Genomic DNA, 14,509 nt, shown 5'->3' on the forward strand with positions numbered 1-14,509 from the left:
ATCAGTCTTCCAGCTGTTAGATGTTTGAGGTTTCATGTTTGTAAAGCTGTTTTAAGTCGTCCATGTTTGGGTCATTGTTATGTTGCAGTGTCCAGTTCTGCTTTAGGTTAATAATCATTTTTATGGAAAAGGGTCTCATCTTTTCCTTAAGCTCCTTCTGATGATGGAGAGTTAAGGCCATAATAAGGCAAAACGAAAAAGAAAAATGACAAGAATAAAGTTACAAAATCACAAGAATAAAGTTGAAACATTAGAATTAAGTTGTACGAGACTAAAGTCACAAGAATAAAATTGTAAGCGACTAAAGTCACAATATTGCAAGAATAATCTTAATATTATGACTCGTAATACTGTGACTTTATTCTTGGATGTTTTTAACCTTATTATCGTATAACATAGTTGTCCAAATGTTACGACTTTATCCTTGTAATATTATTTTCTTCATTTTCTTTAGAGAAGCCCTAACACTCCGCTGTCCTGATGCACAGCTGAATTAATGGTGGATTTTATTATGGTTCAGGTCCTGCTGCAGAAAAACGTTCCCACATCATGACTCTTCCAGCACTGTGCTTCACAGTTATGATGCTCTTTTGCTTTTTTCCTGCGTTTGATTCATGCCATGTTTACTGTTCTGGGAGGGAAATAAATAATTTTAGACTCAGCTGTCCAAAGAATAGTATTTCTAAAAAGCTGAGTTAGTCGGTTTGGTGTCAGCCACCAAAACCTTTTTGTGGTTGCATTGATTTCCACATTCAAACAAATTACAGAAATAGACAAAAGCGTGCATCAGGATATAGCTTCACACAATCTACTTCCTAGATCTTTTATCTTTTTTTAATCCCCCAACTAAATTAATTACATTTTTACAAACTTCAAATACTCAAATATTCAGAATATCCTCTTATTAGCTCCTGTTTGCTTTCTTATCTACGTGTCAGAAAGATGATGAAATATAACATTTCATCACATACCAGTACGCGCTCCAGCAGGGGTTTGCTGTGACTGAGAGGCTCCTATAAAATAAAGCTCTTCAGTGTGTCAGCTTCATCAACACGTGGACAAGTGGAGCAGAAAACCTCTGAACTGCATCTCACAGAGGTAGAACATTTAATAAAAATACTTCTTTTCACTCTTTAAATTAAAACTGGCTACTGTTAAAAATAAATAAAACATTTGTTATTTGTTTGGATCTTTTAGGGCAGCTGGACCAGCAAATTCAGCTGGCTACCGACAGCAAGGTGTAACACTTTTTAAGATATTTTTTATTATGCAATAAAACAACAAAGCATATCTGTAAAATAAGCATCTACAAACTCAAATTAATAGGCAGTTTCTTACAATGCAATACTAAAATATAAGCTTAAAATATTTCTTTTGTTATGTGAATTCAGATAATTTACTGTGTAAATTTTTCCTTGCTCAGATGAAAAGCCTGTTCTGGGTGACTGTGGTCTTCTTCCTGTCTGCTGGAAACACTCTGGCTGCTTTAGACCAGAAATGGCTTTCAGATATTGTGCAAACCATCAAGAACAAGTGAGTAATAGATTTGTTTTGTTCTACCTATAAGCTACAGAAGCAGAGAGAGTGAAGCATAGAAAACTATGGCCTTGAACTCTCTATAGTGAGAACTGACTTGTGCTCAACAGGGCTGAGTGTAAGCAAATATTTTTTGAGCAATGTTTTCATTATTAAGACTGTAGTTTTAATATTGAAGACTCAACCTGATGCTTCACTTGGATGCTACAGTTTTGCTAAAGAAGCCTCTGATTTCAAATGGTTTTATAACCTGAAGTAAAAACAACGTTTTCTCTGCCATTACCGCCGTTTTCTGGCTTATAATCCACAATATACCATAACAAAAACCAGTGGTCCTAGATGCCAAAGGAGAAACAATGTATGTTAGTATAAAAATATCACACTTTGCACGTGTTTTGTACTTTGATTTGGGTTTCTACTACCAGTACTTTTAAATACAACCCAAGCTCTTACAAAAAATCTCCACCCAGACGTTTTTGGCATCAAGTTGATATTTTTTAGTGTGTAAAAAAAGGACCCATTTCAAAAGCCTTCTGAATGTAACGACACCAATCAGACGGCACTGCCCCTCTAGCAATCCCAGCAGAACCCAGAAGTTACCTACCAACCCTAGCAAAGCCCAACCTGTCGCCTAGCAACCCAAGCAGAGCTCCAGCACATTTTATAAGCTGGTTTTACTGCTGTATGCTTTGTACAATGGCTGCTGGAAAACACAAGTGTCTTGTTGTTAGCTACTGTTCAGAAACCATTTGCTGCATTTTTGTTGGTTGTGCAGGAGGATCTACTTCTGCTTTTCAAAGATGTACAGTCATATGATTGTGCATGTGTTTGCCGCCATTTTAACATGCAAGTGTAAACTTTGAGCAGCAGCTTATTTGGATTTAAAGTGATTTCATGAACATGTTTTGTTTGGCCCATAGACCTGTCCTAATCTGTTCAAGTCTTTACTAAAAACCTTCTACCTTATTCCAATGTTTTACACTAAAACCAATACTGACAGTTGTGAAATGTTTTTCTGTGACAGGTATCAGCTGGGTGACACCGCCAGTTGGGCTGTAAATATACCACAGAACCAAGATCCAAGCCGTCTGATGGAGGTTCTGCAGGAAGACCCACCAGATGCAGTGAAAATAGCGGTTTCAAAGGGTGACGTGTATCAAGGCAAAAGAATGACAGCATCAACAAAGTCACTCGCAATATCCCATGTGCTAGAGAAAATAAAAGTCAGCCAAACAGGAAACCAGGGCAACACCATCATAATCTATTCTGAAAAATACCAAAATATAAATGAGAATGGCATTGCTGCCAACATTAAGAAAATCATTCAAAGTTGGGGACGTTACGTCTTTGTATTTTCCAAAGTAGTTGATGTTGCTGATGCTGGGATGCCGACAAGGGCTGAGCTCTTTAAGCAGCAGGAGCTTTCCAAATTTGGGCTAGAAAATATATTTCGTTGTTATGAACCTGGTGGTTCTTTCCAGTGCACAAGCTGCGGCTCTGTTGAAAATGTTGCTCCTTCTTGTCTTGTAGACACACCACCATCAAATGACGTCACAGAGTTGGAAAAACGCAGAATTCAAAAAGCTAGAGGAGGTGGAAGGGGGAGGAGAGGAGGAGGAGGAAGACGTAGGAAAGGTGGCGAGGTGAGGAGAGGACGAGGAGGAGGACGGAGGGAAGGTGGCGAGGTGAGGAGAGGAGGAGGAAGACGTAGGAAAGGTGGCGAGGGGAGGAGAGGAGGAGGAGGAGGACGTAGGAAAGGTGGCGAGGTGAGGAGAGGAGGAGGAAGACGTAAGAAAGGTGGCGAGGTGAGGAGCGGAGGAGGAAGACGTAGGAAAGGTGGCGAGATTCAGAGAGGAGGAGGAAAACAAGGCAATGCGGGAACAGTAAAACAATGTCCATGGCGTCGCAAGGTGGGAGGAGGAAGAAGTACGAAAGGTGACAATATGGCAAAAGGAGGAAGACGCGCATCAGGTGGCAGGTCAAGAGGAGGAAGAGGAGGACCTGCAAAAGGTGGCAGGTCAAGAGGAGGAAGAGGAGGACGTGCAAAAGGTGGCAGGTCAAGAGGAGGAAGAGGAGGACCTGCAAAAGGTGGCAGGTCAAGAGGAGGAAGAGGAGGACGTGGAAAAATGTAATAGGGTAAAAGGAAAAGATAGGCCATACAAAATATGGTAGGGTGAGAACAGGCAAAGTGTCTAAAACCAGAAAACAAGGACAAAAAGCTGTCATGGGTTTTGAGGATACAATAAAGCAACTTTGAAACCAACAAAGTATTGATCATTCTTAATTTTTAAAATCTAATACAGTCAAGTAAAAAAGTTGTTTTCAATGAAATAATGTTGCCACATATGCCTATTTTTAAAAAGCATCCATATTGAACATTGTAACACATTGTTTGCCTGCATAAAAAGTAAAAAAATAAACTTATAAATGTGTTATTTGTGGTTTTGTACAGAAAACTATATAGCCTTGCTTTTGTGCATATAAACGGTTTTAAAATTTGTGTAAAAACGAACAGAAGCTGCTCACTGGAATAAGAAAAGCAACTATTTTGTAATGCTATTGCTTTAGAATGAACAGTATTGGTAACCCAGGAGTCCAGACTCCTGGGTTACCAATGAGGTACCAATGAGGTACCAATGAGGTACCAATGAGGTACCAATGAGGTACCCATGAGGTATGAGGTTGGTGGCAATAGCAGGGACCAATGCATGCTAATTCTGGGCATTGCAAAAAGGTTTTTGAGTCAAAGGTTTTGGGTGATATCTTGCTAGATATTACGTATCTAGCAAGAAAGACATGGAGGTTGTGCTTCTGGGGGCAGTAATGTTTGTCTGGAGAAAAATTAATCTACCAGGAAGGTTGTGATAAGGAGGAACAGCTTCCCCACACTGAATCTGAGTTTTGCTGGCATGCGATGTCCAAGCAGACGGTGTGTTTGTTCAAATGTGTATTTTGTGTCCTGTCAATGGTCTACTGGTCGATTTTGTAATCATCAGACTTGTGGTAAAGTCAGAACTATGAACTGAACACCACCTGGTAGGGAGTTTCATCAACTGGCAGGGAGGCTGCGGGCAGACCTGGGTCTTGTTTGTGAAAACAAGGAGTGGTGGAAGTTGTCAAGATAAGGAAGGAAGTCTTCAGGTTAGACTGGAAGACTACCCTGAAGTAGTATCTTGAAACAGCTGGCAGGTATGGTCAGACGGCCTGCAGCTTCTGTGGTCATACAGGCAAAGATGTAGGAATAGGAGGAATTCAGAAAGGCTATGGAGAAAGACTTTTGTTTGTCAAACAAGGAAATTCTACAACTTAGAAAGAAAAACAGGTTTGGTTTATTATTGACAATGAAATGAAGGAGGTCACTGAGGGAGTCAAAAAAATTACAGGCACCTGGGCGGTAAAAGACATGCTGAAGGCTCTGGACATTGTGGGGCTGTTGGTGTTGATATGCCCTGGCAGTGTTAACCAGGACAGCATTATCAGGGGTGGTGGTCCAAACTTTCAAGTGTGCCTTGAGGACCAGGGTTGGGAAACACTGCATTAGACCATGTCTGCTACATTTAACATATAAACAGGCACATTAGCCTTTCTTGTTGTACTTAATAAAAGGCACTATTAGCACTTCCATTCATTAAGTACTCTGGTGTTGCCTCAATTTGAATCTCTTGAAGTTAGCTGATAGTGAAATCTCCAATTCTGTTTTCTGGAAGATGTGAATGACATTACTGACAGTTGTTTTCAAGCGTTATTCTTTACATCCTGACGTCATGCATAACTTGAATGACACAGTGACCCGCAATAACAATCAATTTTCAAGTTGAGATTCTGCGCCGTTTTTTTGGAACCACCTTAGCGGTATTGCAAGCCGGGTCAAGCTAAGTGTTGCACAAAAGCAATTTTAATAGAAGCAGACTGGATTTGTTGATTGGCCTGTGGATTTATGTCCCTTGATGAGCGCAGACAACGTCAACTGGATGGAGAAAACTGTAACAAGCCAATTAACTAAGAGATTTCAAAGAAACGGGCCTCCCAAGGAAACTCGCGCAAAATGACATAATCAGAGAGTCAATAGCTCCTGTGCACGACCCGCACACTTTTCCATATTCCTGACCACGTTCCCGCCTGTGTAGTGAGAAACATGTTGCCAATGGCGACGCACCCAACTTGATTAGAACCAAACAAAACATTAACCAACTGGACTGAGACTTTACAATGGAGAAGGAGCTGCAGGGATGAAAGCTGTTTGTTGACCAGCCTTTCTCCAGCCTTGCCCTTCATATATTGTAATCCTTCAAAATGTTATCTTGTTTTAATGTAGTTGTAAAGCTAATCATTTAAAGCAGCATTCATATAAGGCAGCCTGCATGAAGGTGATTTGATGTTGAATCTGTTGATCATACAACACACATTTAGAGTTAATAGAGCAATTTTAAATCAGCATGGACAACAGAGTGATTATAAACTGTGCTTTTCTAAACATAAACAACCAACATGCGTAAATGCAGAAGCTTAATGCAGCCATTGCTGCATTTTAGGACACATTTCGCTGCATCACATGCATTCTGACCGATATTAACAAGCGATGTGCAGAAATACTGAAGGTTGTGATCAACGATATGGTGATGTGGACAATATCAAGTCAAAGCTGATCAGATGGATTGACTGACTAGAGATACCACTGAAGAATAATAACCTTATTGATATATCCCATGCTTTAAACTTCAAACACATGGCAGATCTGTGAAAATGTCGGGTCATAATATATGCAAACTTATGACCATTTAGGTGCAAGTACGCCTTAATTGAGTTATTTAGAAATGTATTACTTTAAGTGAAACACTTTTACATCTTTTTAAGTTCCTTTTCCCTGAGTTAACTGGTACAAAATACAAATAATTGGAAGAGGACGATCCATCAGGCATATGTTCTTATTACACCAAATATTGCAAAACCCTGAAGACGATAAAAACTTTTTTTTCTTGCTAAACACAAGTAAGATATTCTTGAGCAATCCATTATTTTAGCACATCAATGCTCGAGGCGGTTCAATTGTGATAGGTTTGGCCTAATTTGCAGGCGTTGTCCAATGAGGTGTTCATTTCCTGTTCACACATATAAAAATCACTTCCCAACCGAGCGTCATTGTAGCAGAACTGGAAGTAGCGCCCAGACAAAGTGGAAGACTCCTTGTGCATCTAAACGAGAGGTAACAATTTTATTATAGCAACTTCTTGACTAAAAATGCACAGCAGCTTGGATTATGTTTGTGTTGCATAGTTCTCATCTGTGAAAAAATTAGAAAACTTTCAATTGCAAAAAAGTAGTTTAAATGAGTTATTGGTTAAAAATGTATGAACATTTTTAACCAATAACTCATTTTGCCAATATATAAATAATCTCTAAATAAACGGATAAATGTGGTTTAACAGGTGTAATACAATATATATATTTTTAAATTTGAACTATAAAACCTTGCAATTTTCTGTCATTTCATCAGACCTGCAGCTGGCAGATCCCTCTGGAACTCAGCAGGAAGGTAAAACTATCAATTTATTTATATTTTAAAATTTATTTGATCAGGGACAAGACATTCCCTGGTCAAGATTTTTAACCTGTAAAACTAATGAGACAAAGAAACCTATTTAAAATTAACAATAAAATGAGACTTGAATTTACATATTAAAATATAATCATTGCATCATTTGTCATGAACTTGGTTGCATGCTTTTATTATTGTCTTAATGTCGGATTTGATCCATTCAGATGGCTGTCCTGTGCTGGGTGGTTCTGGGTCTGGCCGTCTTCCTGTCTCCTCAACGCAGTTTAGCCGCTGTAAACCAGGACTGGCTAACCAATATCATACAAAACCTCAAAAATGAGTAAGTTTTAAATCAGTTTTCATTGTTTCTTGTGTCTTTTATCCTCAGGAATGTGAGACTGCATCAACTTATTTACAGGTTATTTGTAATTCAATTTGTCGAATTAAAAAACCAGAGCAGTAGCGATGCAGAGCCAACTTGGATGCTGGGAATTTGCAAAATCACTGGAAAAAAGGCTACAGTGGACTGAAAAGCCTCTTACAGTATTATTTTAGGGAAAGTTGAAATTATAGAGAAATACTCTCTCAACTGAATAACAAAAATAATAAAACTGATATAGAAAAAGGGNAGTCTTCCGAGTTTCCTGTGCCCGCTCCTCCCGAGTTTGCGGATTTGGCTCCACCTTCCTGTGCTCCGCCCCCAGAGTTTCCTGTGCCCGCTCCTCCCGAGTTTGCGGATTTGGCTCCACCTTCCTGTGCTCCGCCCCCAGAGTTTCCTGTGCCCGCTGCAGTTCCGCCCCCTGAGTTTGCTGATGAGCCTGCTCCTCCACCGTCTCCGCCCCCTGAGCCTGCTCCACCACCGTCTCCGCCCCCTGAGCCTGCTCCACCACCGTCTCCGCCCCCTGAGCCTGCTCCACCACCATCTCCGCCCCCTGAGCCTCCATCTCCAGAGCCTGCAGCCGGCCCCAAAGGATCCTGGAGACTCCCGCGCGGCTTAAGTTCTGGCTCCTGCTCCGCTTCCGGCGTCGCCGCCCACCGCGGCTCCTGCTCCGCCTCCGGCGTCGCCGCCCACCACGGCTCCTGCTCCACCTCTGGCGTTGCCGCCCACCGGACTGTTTGCGGCAGGTCCTGCCCTGACCGCTTTTCTGTTTGGTGTTTTCTGTTTGGACTGAGTTTTTGTTTTTTGGACTCTTGCCATCCATCCGTCGCCCCTCCGCCCACCCTGATGGGTTGTTTTTTTGGGGCGTCTGGTAGCCGCCCTTGAGGGGAGGGTACTGTCAGGATCGGAAGTTTTCTGTTTATTTTTGAGTAGTTTCCATGTTTATTTGTTATCCTGAACAAATGTTCTGTCATAGAATAAAAATCCCATACAACTCATTGAGATGAAATCTGCTATCACCGCTAACTTTAGCATCATATAACACAGTTGGATGTAATTTAAAGATGGTGTCCCAGATGCTGTTACAATCTGCACACCTCAATCAAAAAGATTTATATTTGAAATCAATTTATGAAATCAACACAGAACTTGGTGCCATTATCTCAGTATGCTCTGCAGACACCCATCAATCCACTTTAACACCTTAATTTTAAATTCCATTTAAATTTAAATTTAGTTGTCACTGAATGGTAGCCACTGTAATATGAGCCAAATAAAATTTAGATCATCGTCTTTTGCAGTTGAAGCGGAGCCCATAATGCAAGTCAGCTATGATTAAGAAAAAAAATATGTAATTGTAATAGTTAGTCCCCTGCCCATTCTTTTCAGGCAGGAAGGGAAAAACACATTAGCATTTTGTGAGACAAACAGAGTGAATCATGGAGGAAGTTAATGCATTTCCGAGAAATGCAGAGTCGTAACCGTTGGGTCACACCAACCCTCAAACTGCATTGTAAAACCTCTGACACCAGGAGATGGGGTGTCCTCAACACTTAGCATTTCACTGCAGGGGTTCAGGACGTGAAGGCAACAGGGCGCATCAGTGCTATAACTAAAGTAAGGAGAGAACAATGGCATCACACACTACAAAAATTTAAAAAGAACTTATTCACCACTACCAAGTTTTGTTGGCATCCATTTCGTCTCCAGCCTGCAGACTGAAGGGAACCTCGAAAGCAGGCTTTGGCGCTCAGGTCACATGATCAGAGGTGAGAATCCAGGATCAAACATGAGAACACACAACAGGACCCCTGCTGAGCTACTTGCCATGCCCCAATTCTTTATCTGCTGAATCAGAAGGTGTCCAGAGTAGCAGCCATTCCTGCAGTGCAGGAACATCTGGATACAGTCCCTCTTTGATGAACGTAGGTCAGCCTTTCGTGGTCGACAGAGCAGGACGTAGAAACACAGCAGATCAGTCATCCTCCAAAACCCCCGTCTGGGTTTGGACAAAAGGCTTTGATCTTTGTGGTCCCGACTCCCTGCTGATCCCGGCCGTAGAGGACTCTCACAGATAACGCCTGAGTCCCTTTTGTTTTCAGCCAGGTGTGAAAAACAACACCCAAAGCAGGCATCTGTTGCCAGGTCCTGTGAGCAGCACTTTGCCCTCACGTGACAACAGAAGAACACAGTTCATCTTCACTGACCTTAGTAATCGTTCAACAGTTTTTGGCTTTCATAGAGCAGTCCAGCAGAAGATGGGCACAGTTCAGCATCGTCATGTCCTTGTTCAGCAGCAACAACAGCGGCCTGTTGTGGTAATCAAGAAGATCCTGTCAAATCACACCGCCCCATGATCTCTGAGCTTGAAAGACCCTGCCCCCAAGATCGCCATCAAGTCAGAAGGAAGGAGAACTACCAGAGAAAAAAATAATACAAAGTAATTAAAAAATCAAAACGTATGTATGCCATATTTTGCTTACTTTAACTATTATAAATAAAATTTAATTTTATCTTGTGATGCATCCTCCCATGTGGCTCTAGATTTGTTGTTGTTATAGCACAAACGGCCAACTGCCTCAAATCCTGAACTGCAAAAAGAATAAACATAGAAATATGTTAAAACATTCCACCATCAGATGTCCCAGAATTAAGAAAATAGACACTTACTGTTCAAAATCAATAGACGTCAATACCTCGATGACATTCACTCTGTTCGTGCCAAATATCAACTACAAATTTTAAAATCACAACCTCACAAACTCATTAAAGAATTAGAACAAAATCTAGAATGTCCTAGTACTAACACTTATAAAAGTTGTGATTGAATTGCACTTTGTCAAATAATTATGAATTTGATATTGTTCTACTAAATACTAAACATCCTTGTCACTGTCCCACGCTTCAAGACAAAGTCCTATTGCAAAATTTCAGAAGTTATTCACATTTTATTTGAATTTCATAGCAGTTTTAACAAAAAATGTCCTCAAAATTAACAATTTACACCCAACTGTATCTTATTAAAAATCAGCAGTGATGCAGAAATCTATCAACAATTTTAAATGTAAACATGGTATTGTTTACATTTAAAACATTTTCAGATATTGTTTTAAAGCTGTTCAATTTTAGATGATCAATTCTAATTTAGTATAAGCTTCTATATCACATACACCATATTTTAGTCAAGCAGGAAGGCAATGTAAAGGCTCTTTACCTAAAGAAATCCATAATTCACTATTGTTGAATGAAAAAGTTAACATTATTGATTAACAATTTACAATTAACCATATCTAAAAATTGACCAGGAAGTAGGGTCTATTTCTACTTCTCCCCCTGTTGATATAATAAAATTATCATTTCAAAAACAATTTTGAATCTATGTTACTGTTATATAGTTTGCTGAAAAACTAAAATATTGTAAGATGTTCCACCATTTCTCCAAATCATCCATCCAGTATTCAAAATAGACTGAGATGTTTGAATTTTCAAAGTTCTATCAGTAATATCTTATCTTTATAATATTCCCGTGTTTTTCTTATTTCAAAAAGAAAAACAATTTAGAGGTGGAAAACCAAAATAGGAGAACTTTCCCCCATTATGCTAAAATTTCAACATGTCCAATCAGTTACCCATGTGGCATGTAAACCAACAGTGAATTTAGTTAGAAGTTAGTGTGTTAGTATTTTATCCAAAGTGGATGAGACAGTTTCCTAATTACTAAATTTATCTGCTTTAAGCCAAGGCTGAATTCTTGTTTTGTATTAATTCTACTGTAGAAGCAGATGATTCAGCTTTAACCAAATCGTGATACCAAAATATGTAATCATCACCTTTAAAATTGTCCATAAAGCAGTAATAAAAGTAAATTTATGAAACAAAACATGCACTGTGTCTAAATAGTTTAAAATAAAAAATATATCACACAGCTACTCACTAAAGTGACGTCAAATTTACATAGCGCTTCCTAAGAACACATCAAAGGCCATCTGCATACACATTCACTCTCATTCACACTCAAGCAGACTCATCAACACCCCATTGTAAGAAAGATGCAGGATGTTACCCCAGATTAAGCTGACCAAACAAAGTGAGGTGTGATCTGCCCCCAATACTCTCGTGAGAGCAGGAACATGACCCCATTCTCAGTATTTGAAGGCATCTTTACATTAGTTGACCTATAATGTAAGAAATATACCTTCCAATTCTTCAGAAACAGTGGGCAAACACATGAAGTAGTGTAATTCACCTACAGCAACTGAAACGATCCCCATGTTCACCTGTAATTTGTTTGTCACACTCCAATGTGTAAAATAAAGATATTTGTGAACCATAAAGTTAGAACTTCCCAATTTGTACTGATTCCATCTTCCAAACACATGTTTACCCAAATTTCAAACCAAAATTCATCCTGTAGAAAGTTTTAAACACATCATAAGATCATGCCTGAAAGAAAACAAAATTATCCAACAGTTCTAATATTGTTCAGTTTTGAGTTAACCTATTTCAAAAACTCCATTTTATACACACAACCTTATTTCATGATAGCCCACTGTTATTAAATGGCTACCCATTAACTAGACCCCCTGTAGGAAAGTCCCAAAAACCGTTCATGTGGTCATGTAATATGAAAAAATGGACTGCACACGAAGATCGTCCTACAAGAAACAGTCATTCATTAGCATTTCAACATGTCCTACATTAATAGTGCAGAAAACACTGTCAAGCAGAAAAACATCATCCATATTTATCATTTCTGCTTCCCCGTTCTGATTAGTGAGTGTGTTCCATCCAGTGTCAGGGAACCTAGAAATTGAAGTGATTGTAAATGTTACAATATTATAAAAAAAAGCAATGAGATCATTCCAGTGCTCCAGCCTGGAACTGATGCCATACATTTCTCCCGCTGAGAAAATAGAAACATCTGTAAATCTGTTATTTTGTACTTTTCATTTAAACATAAAACACAGTTCTAAAAGAAATTCACATCAAAATCCAAGAATTTGCTGCAAATGTCAGTGTTAACAGAACTGAAGCACCCCCAAAATGCAAATGGAGGGGTCAATCAGCCCCAGTGCTCTGTGAAACAAAACCTGTAAAACCTGTAACCAAAATGGAGAAAAAATCTCTGTCCCACAGAAGCATGAGTTAACAGAAACACAGCAACATAACATCCAGCAAAACAGACAAACACATAACAAGATACAAATCTCTTCTGCACAATCTCAACATCTTTGGAGAGTTGCAAGAGCAAATCTAATTTGTTACTTCTGTGTAGAAAGTTTTATCTTCTGTTCTTTAATTTATTCAAATAAGGCGTATCTTTGCTCATCCAACCAAGAGCTATCTCTGACCCTCTCTCAAGCCAGAAACTCCTTTCACAGATGAGTGTGAAAAGCAGGAACCTCTACTGTATTGTTTTCCACACAGACAAAAGGCAGTTCAAACGATCCTAGCAAACCATCTGCTGTAACTACAGGTAAAATAAAGGTCAAAAAGTCAGAATACATTACTAATTTCAAAACCACAATTAGGGCATTTGAATCAAGACACGTTAAGTTTTAAAACTAGCTTATTTTAAATTTATTTTCTCAACAGGAGGAACAGCTTCCCCAAACTGAATCTGAGCTTTGCTGGCATGGGATGTCCAAGCAGACGGTGTGTTTGTTCAAATGTGTATTTTGTATCCTGTCAATGGTCTACTGGTCGATTTTGTAATCATCAGACTTGTGGTATTAGGTCAGAGCTATGAAATGAACACCACCTGGTAGGGAGTTTCATCAACTGGCAGGGAGGCTGCGGGCAGACCTGGGTCTTGTTTGTGAAAACAAGGAGTGGTGGAAGTTGTCAAGATAAGGAAGGAAGTCTTCAGGTTAGACTGGAAGACTACCCTGAAGTAATCTCTTGAAACAGCTGGCAGGTATGGTCAGACGGCCTGCAGCTTCTGTGGTCATACAGGCAAAGATGTAGGAATAGGAGGAATTCAGAAAGGCTATGGAGAAAGACTTTTGTTTGTCAAACAAGGAAATTCTACAACTTAGAAAGAAAAACAGGTTTGGTTTATTATTGACAATGAAATGAAGGAGGTCACTGAGGGAGTCAAAAATTACAGGCACCTGGGCGGTAAAAGACATGCTGAAGGCTCTGGACATTGTGGGGCTGTTGGTGTTGATATGCCCTGGCAGTGTTAACCAGGACAGCATTATCAGGGGTGGTGGTCCAAACTTTCAAGTGTGCCTTGAGGACCAGGGTTGGGAAATCTGTTGATCATACAACACACATTTAGAGTTAATAGAGTAATTTTAAATCAGCATAGACAACAGAGTGATTAAACTGTGCTTTTCTAAACATACACAACCGACAGGCATAAATGCAGAAGCTCAATGCAGCCATTGCTGCATTTTAGGACACATTTTGCTGCATCACATGCATTCTGACCGATATTAACAAGCGATGTGCAGAAATACTGAAGGTTGTGATCAACGATATGGTGATGTGGACAATGTCAAGTCAAAGCTGATCAGATGGATTTACTGACTAGAGATACCACTGAAGAATAATAACCTTATTGATATATCCCATGCTTTAAACTTCAAACACATGGCAGATCTGTGAAAATGTCAGGTCATAATATATGCAAACTTATGACCATTTAGGTGCAAGGACGCCTTACTTGAGTTATTTGCAAATGTATTACTTTAAGTGAAACACTTTTACATCTTTTTAAGTTCCTTTTCCCTGAGTTAACTGGTACAAAATACAAATAATTGGAAGAGGACGATCCATCAGGCATATGTTCTTATTACACCAAATATTGCAAAACCCTGAAGACGATAAAAACTTTTTTTTCTTGCTAAACACAAGTAAGATATTCTTGAGCAATCCATTATTTTAGCACATCAATGCTCGAGGCGGTTCAATTGTGATAGGTTTGGCCTAATTTGCAGGCGTTGTCCAATGAGGTGTTCATTTCCTGTTCACACATATAAAAATCACTTCCCAACCGAGCGTCATTGTAGCAGAACTGGAAGTAGCGCCCAGACAAAGTGGAAGACTCCTTG

At 39.5% G+C, this 14,509-nt stretch overlaps 2 long non-coding RNA genes across 2 annotated transcripts; both read left to right on the top strand.

Annotated features, from left to right (window-relative positions):
• The first annotated feature begins 975 nt into the window (after positions 1 to 975).
• LOC106951707 (uncharacterized) lies at positions 976 to 3,181 on the top strand. The gene is made up of 4 exons (XR_001425851.1): positions 976 to 1,098; positions 1,198 to 1,238; positions 1,424 to 1,533; positions 2,561 to 3,181. It is a non-coding gene; the product is annotated as an uncharacterized LOC106951707 (long non-coding RNA).
• Positions 3,182 to 6,656: 3,475 nt separating this feature from the next.
• LOC106951709 (uncharacterized) lies at positions 6,657 to 7,401 on the top strand. Its single transcript, XR_001425853.1, has 3 exons — positions 6,657 to 6,739; positions 7,031 to 7,069; positions 7,297 to 7,401. It is a non-coding gene; the product is annotated as an uncharacterized LOC106951709 (long non-coding RNA).
• The last annotated feature ends 7,108 nt before the right edge of the window (positions 7,402 to 14,509 follow it).

Source organism: Poecilia latipinna, unplaced genomic scaffold (assembly GCF_001443285.1).
Source record: "Poecilia latipinna isolate Pla-1442-1.1 unplaced genomic scaffold, P_latipinna-1.0 Scaffold469, whole genome shotgun sequence".
In the NCBI taxonomy this organism is placed as follows: Eukaryota; Metazoa; Chordata; class Actinopteri; order Cyprinodontiformes; family Poeciliidae; genus Poecilia; species Poecilia latipinna.